This window comes from Borostomias antarcticus, assembly GCF_949987555.1.
Source record: "Borostomias antarcticus genome assembly, chromosome: 3".
In the NCBI taxonomy this organism is placed as follows: Eukaryota; Metazoa; Chordata; class Actinopteri; order Stomiiformes; family Stomiidae; genus Borostomias; species Borostomias antarcticus.
Window position 1 is genome coordinate 10,787,138 of NC_140236.1, and position 11,249 is coordinate 10,798,386.

General features: G+C 46.4%; 1 protein-coding gene across 2 annotated transcripts in view; it reads right to left on the reverse strand.

The window, feature by feature from the left end:
- The window catches only part of LOC311307143 (cyclin-dependent kinase 17-like), a 49,597-nt gene that overhangs the window by 24,294 nt on the left and 14,054 nt on the right, over positions 1-11,249 (reverse strand). The gene's annotated exons all lie outside the window — the stretch shown is intronic.

The following is an 11,249-nucleotide window of genomic DNA, read 5'->3' on the forward strand; positions in this document are numbered from 1 at the left end:
CCTTGTGACTGATGCCCGTGTGTTGGCTCCAACAGCACCAGTTTGCTGACTAACAGCTCCTGGTGTCTCTGGCAGTGACCTGCTAGCCTCATTCTCCTGACTGCTATCTTCTCACTCACTCTTGGCGACCCACCATACAAATGATTGTTGGTAACATGCTCACTCGTGTTGACCCATGAGCCCAGGTCAGGTGACTTCCCTCAGAGCAATGCCTCCTGTTGTTGTTAGAGGTGGATAGTCTACAGTAGTGTGTTGGGTAGTCTACAGTAGAGTGTTGGGTAGTCTACAGTAGAGTGTTGGGTAGTCTACAGTAGTGTGTTGGGTAGTCTACAGTACAGTGTTGGGTAGTCTACATTAGATTGTTGGGTAGTCTACAGTAGTGTGCTGGGTAGTCTACAGTAGAGTGTTGGGTAGTCTACATTAGATTGTTGGGTAGTCTACAGTAGTGTGCTGGGTAGTCTACAGTAGAGTGTTGGGTAGTCTACAGTAGATTGTTGGGTAGTCTACAGTTGTGTGTTGGGTAGTCTACAGTAGCGTGTTGGGTAGTCTACAGTACAGTGTGCTGGCAGGTTTATAGTAGAGTGTGTAGGGTGGAATAGAGAGATACATACACAGAGAAAGAAATACACAGGGACGAGAGAGAGAGAGGGATGGCTAGAGAAAGAAAAGGGGTGTGTATAGAGAGATAATGCACAGTAGTGGTCGATAGGTCACTGAGTTTGTTTGTTAACACAACATATCAGTTCCCTGCTGTATACAGTCTAAACAGGAAGAGGAGAGAGAGATGGAGGCAGTGAGGGGAGGGATAGAGATGGGGGAGGGATAGAGAGATTAGGTAGAGATAGAGAGATGAGGTAGAGATAGAGAGATGAGGGGAGGGATAGAGATGAGGAAGGGATAGAGACAGTGAGTCAGGGGATGTCAAGGACATGCTTCTGTGGTCAGTCATATCCTACCTGTGGACATTACAGCTTTTGATAGGTTCCTGTGCTTGACCATACTGGCATATGCTCACATCCCATCTGCGCTGTACATGAGTGTGTTTGTGGGTGTGGATATGGGTGTGTAGTGAGTGAGTGAGTGAGTGAGTGAGTGAGTGTGTGTGTGTGTGTGTGTGTGTGGGTGTGTGTGTGTGTGTGTGGAGAGTATAAAGCTACATCTCAGAAACATAAACTGCTTCGTCTAAACCAAGACACCTAGATAGAAGCCAGGTCACATCAGAAAGCAGAACTCACAGTACCCAGGACGAAACCTTAGCCTACACACGAGTAACTGACACCAGACTGTGAGGAAATTTAACCAGGATATCTCAATCCTGACACACACGCACACACACACAAGCACACGCACACACCTGAGAGGCGAGTGACCAGTATTGATGTTATGTCACAGCCCTGTCACCATGTATGAGGAGTCGTGATCTCCTCTGGTTATGTAAACACAGACACGACAAGGTGGTTCTGAGGACAACACTCAGCACAGGGGAGAATTCCACTGCTTGGAATAGGATTAGGCTATCAACTTATTAATGTGAACTCACACACACACACACACACACACACACACACACACACACACACACACACACACACACACACACACGGTGATTGGGGCTGGGTGGGAACTCACCGATGCGGTTACCGGGAGGACGGCAGGTGTCAAGCATGTGAAGCATTCGGAACGGCGAGAGTTTTTGGGAGGGGGCTCTCTCCATCCTCACCGCCCCCCCCATCCTAGAGTCGCCCATCTTGGGACCAGGTACCTGGGTGCTACCAGAAATCTCCAGGGTCACAGGGAAAGTAGACTGAGAAGCGTTCTTCTGAGAGAGCGTGGAGAGCTCCAGTCCTGGTCACAAGTGGCAGGTCTGGGTGGGGTCCAGGGTCTTAGAAATGGTACCCGACCAGGGCTACCTTTTCGGGTAGACTTTCCTTGGTCTGCCGTAGTAGACACACAGCAGGGCTCAGAGAGGAGACTCGACACCTCTGCCTCTGTCTGTCTTTCTTTCTCCCTCCCTCTCTCTCTCTCTCTCCCTCCTTCTCCCTCCTTCTCTCTCTCTGCAGTCACACACTGCCTGCTGACTAAGGAAGGTCAAGTGTGGTGCAGGTAGACACGCTGCTGTAGAAACAGAGCAACACACACACACGCACGCATGCACGCACACCTGTACACACACAGATAAAGCCAGAGAAGAAAAAAAAAAGTCTTTTTTTTGTCTGATGAGCAACTGTCTAACTATCACTACCAACTATCTCCTCTTGGGTTCCCTGATTTCTCACTCTTTAGTTCTCTGCATTTTCTCTCTCTTCAGTATTGTTGTCTCAAGGTTGTTTTTTCTCTTTCAGATCACCCTCTGTCTGCTTCTCTCTTCCTCGGATATTCAGTATGCAGCTGAACATTCACCAGCTTCCTCTCTCGCTCCTCCCCTCTCTCAGCCTCTTCTCTCTCTCTCTCTCCCTCTCCCTCTCCCTCTCTCTCTCTGTCCTCTCTGTGTCCCTTTATCAGGGCTGCTCCTGCCAAGTCACATCAGGAAAATTTATTGGCATGACGTTTGATAATAGCATGTTGCCAAAGCAGAAAGACATGAATAAATAAATAATTAGGAATTACATTTTACATAATGATATATATACAAGTAGTTTTTTTTTTATCTATCATTTAATACACTCTTTATATTAATAATGTATTACATATTTTTATATTCAAGAACATTTTTTAATAACACTTTGAAGTATTTAATATATTTTGGTCAAATTTGGGGAATAATTTTTTTCTAATTTCTTTGTATTTTGGACAAAAAATGTGTGACATCATGTTTTTCTGTCTCAATTTCTGTTCCACAGTGGATGCAAAGTCTTTTGGTTCTTTCTAAGAAGACAAAAGAAGACAGTCCTTATTGAGCCTATGAATTCCTTTTACTGTCCTTTTCTCTGTAATTGATTGTAATATTGTGATGTTTTTACAGTACATAATGTACACTTTTTTCCTATAGATTCCTATTTGGTGTTTCATAACTACATGAGTGGTCCTCAATGTCTTCATTGTTATTGATACTATTGTAATGTGTGTGTGTGTGTGTGTGTGTGTTGAGGAGTGACACATAACTACATTTGTATCTTCTAACCATTCCTTTTTATTGCGACCAGTTTCAATAGCACGTTTATGGTCCCTCGGCCTGTATCTAAGTAACTTAAAACTCTTCAGTCCTTGGCAATTGTAGACCAATCTCCAACCTACCCTTAAGTACAAGTCTGTAAGAAAATGTGTTCAAACAGTTAAATGATTTCCTAGATGCTAACTGTACCATTGACACTTCCCAGTTTGGCTTTCACACCCATCATAGCACAGAGACGGTGTTAGTCAAGGTTGTACTCAGAATGAAAGCTGACTCCAAAAAGCTCTCTGTGCTGTAGATCATGAGATCCTTATTGAAAGACTAAACAGTCCTAAACTGGTTCAGAACCCATCTAACTGGACAGGAATACGTTGTGTACGGAGTACCTTGAAAAACTGTATGGCAATAAAACAAATTCTGATTCTGATTCTTTGATATTTTGCCACCCTTGGTGACCACATTTCAAAAACATGTATATGTTCTAATCTGTAAGCATTCTAGTTTATTAATTGATTGGATTTATTTTTTCCACTGTTCAAAATATCTTAGTGTAGGCCTACTATTTTTGGCTATTTGGTTTGAGTAATTTGAGAATGCTCATTGCATAATTTTTGTATGTGAACCTGATTTCCTCTTTAGAATCATTTCAGGTGTTTTTCTCTGGGTGAAGCATCTAGAACACTAGCCTAGGGTCCTAGTTGGTTAGTCAGTTAGTTAGTTTCTGTGCTGTTTTTGTTCTGGTCCGCCTGTGTTGTCTGACTTCTGTCTCTTTCTGTCACTGTGGAAAGCATCATTGGGTCTTTTGAAAGGTGCCCTTTAAATGTAATTTATTATTATTATTATTATTATTTTATTTTTTTATAAAGTCACCAGCCACTAGACTCACTCACTGAAGACGCAACTCATGCTACAGAGATAAAATGTCCAGTGTTTATTAAACAATGGGGAAAATTCCTCACCGTGGCATCCCTAATACACACACACACACACACAGGCACGCATGTACGCACACACACACACACACACACACTGTGGCATCCTCCCGACCGCCGGGCGGCACAAGGTTGCCCCAGTGGCGCCATTCCCAGGCACAAACGCACCCAGAGCGGAGAGCAAGCCCCTCACCCAACTTCAGTACCATGGACAGCGCAGCCAGGTTGTGGACGGTGTCTACCGGCCATTCCTGATCACCACGGCAACACTGTTCCCCAGCTGCACCAGATCAGCTCATTAGCGACTGACTGCTGTGACACCGGCGGCGGCCAATCAACCAGCCGACGGAGCAAACAGTAGTCAATCGACTCGGTAAGTGGTAAGGTGGCTATGCTCTGCTGTGACACCGCTCTTTGCATCTTATACTCAAACGTTGTTTTTCTTGCTGCCTGCAGGTCTGAGCCAGATCCAGATCCAGGCCGTCCCAGAACCTACGCAGCCCGGCTGAAGAGGACGGGAATATGGAGTCGGCCCGGCGGACGGACTTATGTTCAATAAACGCGCCATTGCACAGAGTAGCCCTCGGTCTCGGCGCTGTACTCCACTTACCTCACAGCCTTGCATAATACAACACACACACACACACACACACACACTGACGCCAGAGAATGATGCATCCTTCATCATAATGCTGTTTAAAAGCCTTTGGATGTGTGTAGATTCAAGGACAGAAACACTTCCATCACCACTCTCCCTCATTCCATTCATCCTACCCAGCTTCCTCCCTCTCCCCTCGCAATGATCTTCATCTCTCTCTCTCTCTCTCTCTCTCTGTTCCCACCTCCTCCCTCTCTCTCTGTACCCACACCCTCTCTCTCTCTCTCTCTCTCTCTCTCTCTCTCCCTGTCTCTTTTTCTCTCAGAGTAGCACAAAGGAGGAATCCTGATGGGAGAGAGAGTGCCTCAGCTCTAGTAATTACTTGTGTGTGTGAGAGAGAGAGAGAGAGAGAGAGAGAGGGAGAGATAGAGAGAGCGAGTGCCTAGGCCCCAGTAATTACCTGTAAGCATGTTATCTGTGTCTGAGGAATTTGATTATTCAATTACTGAGACCAGAGCCCCAAGCTACATACCTGTATGACTCTCTCTCTGTCGCTACACTTTTGATGTTTTTATTATATTTACTGACAGCCATCTCAGTACACGTCATTGTACACTGTATAGTAATGCAGGCTGGCCCTCTGTCAACTCGGAGAGGTGGATTCATTGCTCTCACTTTGTTTACCCTGTCACAGAAACTACCATCATACCAGACCTCTCTGATACATGCATACATCCCAGGCGCCACACCAGGTCTCAGGGATGGTGAACCCTTTAGTCACATCAGACTTGGGAAGGTCTGCTTTTAGTTATCTTGCAAACTGAACATACTGGGGAAATTCAAAGGACAGATCAGAGATGGTATTTTAAGATGATTGGAATTGCTTTCATGCATCAACGTTGTGTACTTGTGTTTGTATGTATTTCGTATGCCGCCCTAATCGTTCACCTTTTCTCACCTTCGTAATGGCGCTCATATAGCCACCTCAGGGGACGCCTCTGCTGCGTCATCACGCACGCAGACAGTGCCACACGAAATCAAAAGTGTGTGTATATGTAGGTATAGGGGAAACAGGGATGCCCAGCTAAACTCGCAAACATATACCTAACAATACGGGTACACCCTCATCACACGGACATCGCACGGACCCTAGAGGACCCTCGCATACTCGTGGACGAGGAAAGTAGACTGGGGCCTTGCCTGCCATAGCTGAATCACATCGCTGTAAAAGCTGTCGCTCCAGCCATTAACCCAACACACGTACACACACACACACACACACACACACACACACACACACACACACACACACACACACACACACACACACACACACACACCAGCTAGACCTACTTAGAGAAATGAAAGAGAGAGATGATGGTGGGAAAGAGAGAAAGAGAGGAGAGCAGAGGGAGAGGAAGAGATGAAGAGAGGAGAGCAGAGAGAGGGGGAGAGGTGGACGGAGGAGAGGAATGTAGGAGAGAGGTGGGGGGAAGAGAGAAGAGGGGAGGTTGTGGGAAGACAGAGAGAGGGGGAGAGGTGGAGGAAGAGAGAAGAGAGAGGTGGATGGAAGAGAGAAGAGAGAGAGGTGGATGGAGGAGAGAGAGAGAGGGGTAGGGGTGGAGGAGAGAGAGAGAGGGGGAGGGGGAGGGAAGAGAGAGAGAGAGGGGTGGAGGAGAGAGAGAGAGGGGTAGAGGTGAAGGGAAGAGAGAGAGAGGGGTGGAGGAAAGAGAGAGAGGGGGAGGTGGAGGGAAGAGAGAGAGAGAGGGGTGGAGGAGAGAGAGAGAGGGGGAGAGAAGAGAGAGGGGGAGGGAGAGGTGGAGGAGGGGGGGGGCTAGAGGTGGAGGGAGGAGAGAGGGAGAGGTGGAGGAGAGAGAGAGGAAGAAGTGGAGAGAGGAGAGGGGGAGAGGTGAAGAGAGGAGAGGAGTAGAGGCCGCATCATCATGCTGCTCTGTTAGAGGGGAACGTGGTCAGACTGCTGAGTGGGCGCAATGAGTCAGCCAGTGGGAACACACACACACACACACACACATACACACACACGTGCACACACCCACACATACATACATATACACAGACGAACACACACACACACAGGCACGCACGCACACACACACACAGACACACACACGCGCCCACAGACACACACAGACACACACCTCACCCACACACCACTCCATTTCGTTCTGAAAATAACTTGTAGTCACACACACACACACACACACACACACACACACACACACACACACACACACACACACACTTTACCACTGACCTACTTCATAACAAAGTACGAATTCTCTCCCTTCCTCTATCCCTCTCTACCTCTCTCTCCCTGTGTGTGTGCGTGCGTGTGTGAATGCACAGTCTCATGACATCAGAGTGTAATTCTGCCTCCCACCTCTAGGAGGCAGTCTCTTCTATGATGGAGCTCAGATCCTCTCCTCTGCACAATACAGGCTGGAGAGAACGGAGGATTAGGAGAGCACTGGGAAATAAAGACAGACAGGAGACTGCTGCTACGTGACCAAAGACTGACAGTAGAAGTGTGTGTGTGTGTGTGTGTGTGTGTGTGTGTGTGTGTGTGTGTGTGAGAGAGAGAGAGAGCATTGGGAAACAGAGAAAGACAGGAAACTGCTGCCACGTGACCAAAGACAGACAGTAGAAGTGTGTGTGAGAGAGAGAGAGAAAGAGAGAGAGAGAGAGCATTGGGAAACAGAGATAGACTGGAGACTGCTGCCACGTGACCAAAGACAGACAGTAGAAGAGAGTTGTGAAAAAGATGCAAACATTTAGAGTCAGACACTGTCTGTGTAAATGTGCATGCCTGTGCATGTGCATGCCTGAGCGCGCTTGCATGTCTGTGTAACGTGCGTGTGTCTGTGTGTGTGTGTGCGCGCATGCGTGTGCTTCTGTGTGTTTGTGCGTGTGTGTGTGCACACGTGTGTGTGTGCGCGAGCGCGTGCGTCTGTGTGTATGTGCGTGTACCGAGGGATCCGGTCCTGTGCAGGCTGAGGTAGGGCCTGTCTTCCCTGCGCAGGGCGGTGCGGCCCAGGTGGCTGGCGTACTGCCGCAGGAAGGAGGGGGCGCTGTGCGAGGCGGGAGGATGCGCCGCACACACCACCATGGGCTCTGAGGGGCGGGGTTAGTAGAGGAGGACAGAGGACGGAGAGGAGGGCGGAGAGGCACAGAGAGGAGAATAGGAGGAGAGGAGTGGGGAAAAGAGAAGGAGGGACAAAAGAATGGAGTGTCACAGAGAGACCAGGCGGAAGTGTAATAGAAATGAGTATAGTATACTAGTACTTCTACTAGCAGTACTGTAGTAGTAGTAGTAGTAGCGACAGTAGTACTGTACTAGTAGCAGTAGTAGTAGTAGTAGTAGAGGTAGTAATAGTAGTAGTAGAGGTAGTAATAGTAGTAGTAGAGGTAATAGTACTGTAGTAGTAGTAGTGATAGCAGTAGTAATAGTAGTAGCAGCTACAGTAGTAGTAGTAGTAGTAGTAATGATAATAGTAGCAGTAATAGTAGTAGTAGTAGTAGTAATAGTGATAACAGTAGTAATAATAGTAGCAGTAGTAGCAATAGTAGTAGTAGTAGTAGTAGTAGGAGTAGTAGTAGTGATAACAGTAGTAATAATAGTAGCAGTAGTAGTAGTAGTAGTAGAAGTAGAAGTAGTAGTAGTAGAAGTAGTAGTAGTAGTAGTAGTAGTAGTAGTAGCAGTAGTGATAACAGTAATAATAATAGTAGCAGCAGTAATAGTTGTAGTAGTAGTAGTAGTAGTAGTAGAAGCAGTAGAAGTAGAAGCAGCAGTCATAGTAGTAGCCTAAAAGTAGTAGCAACAGCAGTATCAGTAGTAGTAGTAGTAGTAGTAGTAGTAGTAGTAGTAGTAGTAGTAGCAGTAGCAGTAGTAGTAGTAGTAGTAGCAGTAGCAGCAGCAGCAGAAGTCATAATAGTAGTAGCCTAATAGTATCAGTAGTAGTGGTAGTAGCAGTAATAGTAGTAGTAGTAGTAGTAGTAGTAGTAGTATCAGTAGTAGTAGTAGTAGTAGTAGTAGTAGTAGTATCAGTAGTAGTAGTAGTAGTAGTAGCAGTAATAGTAGTAGTAGTAGTAGTATCAGTAGTAGTAGTAGTAGTAGTAGTAGTAGTAGTAGTAGTAGTAGTAGTAGCAACAGCAGCAGCAGTGGTAGTAGCAAAGCAGCAGTAGTATTAGCAGCAGTAGTAGTAGCAATAGTAGTAGTAGTAGCAGCAGAAGTAGCAGCAGCAGTACTAGTAGTAGTAGTAGTAGTAATAGTAGTAGTAGTAGGAGTAGTAGCATAGTAGCAGCAGCAGCAGCAGCAGCAGTAGTAGTAGTAGTCGTAGTAGTATTAGTAGTAGTAATAATAGTAGTAGTAGTAGTAGTAGTAGTAGTAGTAGTAGTAGTATTAGTAGTAGTAGTAGCAGTCGTAGTAGTAGTAGTAGTAGTAGTAGCAGTAGGAATGTTAGTGGAGAAAGTTTAGATAGATTGTAAAGTGTTGGTAGTGGCCCTAGCAGCAGGATAGATCATCTGTACAGTAGGAGTGACCTGGTCACAGCAGTCTGGAGACAAGTCCATACAGACACAGGAACACAGACGGACACACAGACACTGGGACAGAAAGGGAACCCGACAGGAAGACAGACATCCAGACAGACAGATAGACAAAGTGAAAATAACAATACGAAAAGCAGATATTCAGTAGTAGCATGTAAAGAGGTAGACACCAAACACAATAGAAAAAATATGAGACAAGACAGACGGACGGACAGGCAGAAAGGCAGGCAAGCAGACAGGCAGACAGACAGAGAAGCAGCCATCGGAGAAGCATGATCAGGTGACCAGGTGACCACCCCTGGGATCGTAGCATACCTCAACCACAGCAGACAGGTGCATGATGGGAGTTCTAGAAGGGTGAATGCATGATGGCGTTTCTCAATATGCGGACTTCCATCCTCCAGGGAGCATGGAAGTTACTTCCAAGTATGGAAGTACTGTATGTATGAGTCCATATTCACATTCACATTCATTCACAGCCAAGTGCATCTGTATAAATAAACAAAGCTTCTTAAAATGTAATAACCTAGCTAGAAAGACACAATAGTCAACTAGTGATGGACTTCCATCTCTGCACACTCGGTATGTGTATGTGTGTGTGTATGTGTGTGTGTGTGTGCATGCGAATGTCTCTACAGTACTTCAATGGATCCCCTATTTCCCCTGCATCTCCAGAAACACCACTGTCTAGCCTGTCTTCTCCACTGTTCTAGCAGTGAAGCAGCCCCTCACAGTGACTTAAGGTACAGCCTTTTGCCCAGCAGAGGGCGCAAATACAATGCCTTCAGCACCACATACTGTACCTACTAGCCCTCCACAGGCTTTATGTGTGTGTGTGTGTGCGTGTGCGTGTGTGTGTGTGTGCCTGGATACAATACAACAGCCACAACTCTGGAGGATGATGCAGGTGATGGAGATGAAGGTAATGGGTATGAGGGTAAGATGCACCAGAGGGCTGGTTATGATACAACTGTCACGCATGATGATGCTCTCTGCTTCCATGTTGTTTGTTTGGGGAGAATGCGTGTGTGTGTGTGTGTGTGTGTGTGTGTGTGTGTGTGTATACACTATATGGACAAAAGTATTGGGACACACCTCTTAATCATTGAATTCAGGTGTTTTATTCAGTCCCATTGCCAGAGGTGTTTTTATCAAGCACCTAGCCATGCACTCTGCCTCTACAAACATTTGTGAAAGAATGGGTCGTTCTAAAGAGCTCACTGAATTCCAGCATGGTACTGTGAAAGGATGTCACAATTGCAACAAGTCAGTGTGTGAAATTTCTTCCCTCCTAGATGTTCCATGATTAGTGGTATAATTGCAAAGCAGAAGCGTTTAGGAACCACAGCAACTCAGCCACGTAAAGTTACAGAGCGGGGTCGTCGAGTGCTGAGGCGCATAGTGCATAAAAATCACCAACGCTCTGCTGACTCAATAACCTGAGCTCTAAACCTCCTCTGGCGTTAACATCAGCACAAAAACTGTGCGCCGGGAGCTTAATGACATGGGTTTCCATGGCCGAGCAGCTGCATGCAAACCCTACATCACCAAGCGCAATGCCAAGCGTCGGGTGGACTCTTGAGCAATGGAAACGTGTTCTGTGGAGTGACAAATCACGCTTCTCTATCTGGCAGTCTGATGGACAAGTCTGGGTTTGGCGAATGCCAGGAGATCGTTACCTGCCTGACTGCATTGTGCCAACTGTAAAGTTTGGTGAAGGAGGGATAATGGTCTGGGGTTGTTTTTCTGGGGTTGGCCTAGGCCCCTTAGTTCCAGTAAATGGAAATGTTAATGCTTCAGCTTACCAAGACATTTTGGACAATTCTATGCTTCCAACTTTGTGGGAACAGTTTGACAAGCATGACTGTGCCCCAGTGCACAAAGCAAGGTCCATAAAGGCCTGGTTGGGTGAGGTTGGTGTGGAAGAACTTGACTGGCCCGCACAGAGCCTTGATCTCAACCCCATCAAACACCTTTGGGATGAACTAGAACAAAGATTGCGAGCTAGGCCCTCTCGTCCAACATCAGTGTTTGATCT